Source organism: Otolemur garnettii, unplaced genomic scaffold (genome assembly GCF_000181295.1).
Source record: "Otolemur garnettii isolate 467f Iridium unplaced genomic scaffold, OtoGar3 scaffold00005, whole genome shotgun sequence".
In the NCBI taxonomy this organism is placed as follows: domain Eukaryota; kingdom Metazoa; phylum Chordata; class Mammalia; order Primates; family Galagidae; genus Otolemur; species Otolemur garnettii.
Window position 1 is genome coordinate 5,759,501 of NW_003852400.1, and position 3,627 is coordinate 5,763,127.

The window sequence follows — 3,627 nt, forward strand, 5'->3', positions numbered from 1 at the left end:
TATATATATATATATATGTCATGGAATATTATGCAGCCTTAAAAAAGTTGGAGGCTTTACCTTTTTTACATTTACATGGATGGAGCTGAAACATATCCTACTTAGTAAAGTATCTCAAGAATGGAAGAAAAAATATCCAATGTACTCAGTACTATTATGAAACCAATTTACAACTCACATTTTCAATGAAGAATAGATCACAACTATGGCCCATGATGAAAGAGGGAGGAGGGAGGAGGTCAGATCAAGGGAGGGTGAATGGTGGGATCACACCTATAGTGCATAATGCAAGGGTACCTGTCGGATCTATTAAATGTAGAGTATAAAATTCTTAACACAATAATTAAGTAAATGAGATGAGGTATATATTAACCAGTGTGATGTAAACGTTCCTAATTCTATATGAAATCAGCACATTGTATCCCATAAATGCATTAATGTGTACATGATCTATGTGTTTATAATTTAATAAAAAATATTAAATGGAAAATTCCAGAAATGCACATACATAAATTTTAAATTTCCCACAGTTCTGAATAGTGCAATGGAATCTTGCACAGTGTAAGTTCCATCTTGCCTGGGATGTGAATCAGCCCTTTGTCCAGAATAGCTGCACTGTCAACATTACTTGCCTGCTAGTCACTGAGTAGCCGGCTTGGTTATCAGATCACCTGCTGTGGTATTGCCGTGCTTATGTTAAAGTGACCCTTATTTTACTTGATGATGGCCCAAAATCACTAGAGTAGTGATGCTGGCAATTCAGATATGCTAAAGAGACTTTGTAATGTTCCTTCTTTAAGTGAAAGGCAAAAATTTTTGACTTAGTGAAGAAAGAAAAAATTCATATGCCAAGGTTGCTAAGATCTATGGTTAGAACAAACCTATCTATGAAATTGTAAAGAAGGAAAAATAAATTTGTGCTGGTTTTGCTATTGAATTTACTGTAGAAGTTATGGCCTCAGTGCACATATACTGAAACTGCAGATATAGGGTACTGTCCACAGTTTCAGGCATCCACTGGGGGTCTTGAAAATTCATCCCCCTCAGTAAGGAGGGACTACCCAGAGGCGCATAGTGAAGGCTTTGAGAAATGAACTACAATAAAAGCACCACCAAGGTCCCAGAATAGCTCCTGAGTGTTGCATGTAATGTACATATCCAAAGGGCACAGCAAAGGCCTTGAAAACTAAATATTGGAACCATTACACCTAAAGGCATGACAGAACTCGTGATCTGAGCCTCACCAAATTGATTGCTTAGTAAAACAAACTTCCCAAATCAATATTTCTAGAAGACTTTAACAGGACTCAGAGCTTCACAGCATAATGTCCAAATTATCTGATGTGCAATCCAAAATTACACAATATATCAGAGATAGGAAAAGCTGACCAATTCTCAAGGAAAATGATGTCAACACATGATCAAAGACTTTATTCATGGTAGTCTAAAACCTTGAAACAACCTAAATGTCTCTCAAACATGAATGGAAAAGTCATTGAATGGAATGCAAAGATGGATAACAGATCACCACCAACAGCAACTACCCCTACAGAAGGGGTGCATGAAATAATTTATATTTTTTGGGAAAGGGAAAGAACTGTTGTGTATCTTGATTATAGTCATGGTTACATGAGTACACACTGGACAGAACATACAGAGTTATAAGCAAAAAGAAAAAGAAAACTCCATCTGTAAGGCAGATAACTTTGCAGGTGAGTTCTACCAAATATTTTAAGTAAAATACAAAAAATTCCAATTGTATATAAACTCTTCCAAAAATCAGGAAAGGGCTTTTCCAAACTCACTTTATGTGGCCAGCAATATATTGATAACAAATTATACAAATATATTAACAGAAAAGAGAACTACAAGACAATCTCCCTCATAAACATAGAAGCAAAATAGTTAACCCCATTTAAGCCAATCAAAATCAATAATATTCTTTTTGTTGCCTAATTGCATTGTATAACATCTTGTACAATGCTGAATAATAGTGGTGAGAGAAAGATGTTCCAGATCTTAAGGGAAAAGCATTCAGTCTTTCCTGGTTAAGTATGGCATTAAGTGTAGGTTTTTCTTTCTTTCTTTCTTTTTCTTTTTTTTTTTTTTGAGACAGAGCCTCAAGCTGTCACCCTGGGTAGAGTGCAGTGGCATCACAGCTCATAGCAACCTCCAACTCCTGGGCTCAAGCGAGTCTCCTGCCTCCGCCTCCCAAGTAGCTGGGATTACAGGCACCTGCCACAATGCTTGGCTATTTTTTGGTTGCAGCTGTCATTGTTTTGGCGGGTCTGGGCTGGATTCGAACCTGCCAGCTCAGGTGTATGTAGCTGCTTGAGCCACAGGCGCTGAGCCAAGTGTAGGTTTTTCAATGATGCATGTATTAGTTGGAGGAGGTTCCTTACTCTTCCAAGTCAGTGGAATTTTTTATCAGGAGTGGAGACTGGACTTTGCCAGATTGTAATACTCAAGTCACATTTGACTTCTACAATTGCAAGAGGTACTCAAATGTGGCTTAGATTCATCTTTTGTTATCAATATATATTATTACAATTTTAATAAAATTTTTTCCTTTCTGAAAGTGCATATACGTTTTTGGCACCCTTGTATACACACATAAGTGAAATGAATGACAGTTATAATGTTATAATGGTTGGAAGGGAACTCAATGAAAACAATGTATCAAAGTTATAGAATGCAGTGAAAGCAGTGCTTAAAAGGAAATGTGTAGTATTGAAAGCCTATGTTAGATGAGAAGAAAAATCTAAAAGTAAGTTTCCACCTTATGGAACTAGAAAAATCCAAAATAAGCTCAAGAAAAGAAATAATAAGAATTATAATAGAAATTATGAAATTGAAGTTGGGCGCAATGGCTCGAGCCCGGGAGGCGGCGGCGGCGGCCGGAGGCGGCGGCGCCTCCTCCTCCTCGCCCCGGCGCCGGCGGTGATCGGAGCGAGCGGCCGCGGCCCCCGATGAGACTGCTGGCGAACTGGCTGTGCCTGAGCCTGGCGTCCGTGTGGCTGGCGCGGAGGATGTGGACGCTGCGGAGCCCGCTCACCCGCTCCCTGTACGTGAACATGACGAGCGGCCCCGGCGGGCCGGTGGCGGCCGCGGGCGGCAGGAAGGAGAACCACCAGTGGTATGTGTGCAACAGAGAGAAATTGTGCGAATCACTACAGGCTGTCTTTGTTCAGAGTTACCTTGATCAAGGAACACAGATCTTCTTAAACAACAGCATTGAGAAATCGGGCTGGCTATTTATCCAATTATATCATTCTTTTGTGTCATCTGTTTTTAGCCTGTTTATGTCTAGAACATCTATCAATGGGTTGTTAGGAAGAGGCTCAATGTTTGTGTTTTCACCAGATCAATTTCAGAGACTGCTTAAAATTAATCCGGACTGGAAAACCCATAGACTTCTTGATTTAGGTGCTGGAGATGGAGAAGTCACAAAAATCATGAGCCCTCATTTTGAAGAAATCTACGCCACTGAGCTTTCTGAAACCATGATATGGCAGCTTCAGAAAAAGAAATACAGAGTACTCGGTATAAATGAATGGCAGAATACAGGGTTCCAATATGATGTCATCAGCTGCTTGAATCTGTTGGACCGCTGTGATCAGCCCCTGA

General features: G+C 39.8%; 1 protein-coding gene and 1 pseudogene across 2 annotated transcripts in view; both read left to right on the plus strand.

Moving 5' to 3' along the window:
• The window catches only part of CCDC146 (coiled-coil domain containing 146), a 178,077-nt gene that overhangs the window by 10,444 nt on the left and 164,006 nt on the right, over nucleotides 1–3,627 (plus strand). The window lies entirely within an intron of this gene.
• LOC105887934 lies at nucleotides 2,860–3,626 on the plus strand (annotated as a pseudogene). Its single transcript, XR_001161657.2, has one exon. The product of XR_001161657.2 is annotated as a methyltransferase-like protein 9 pseudogene (transcript).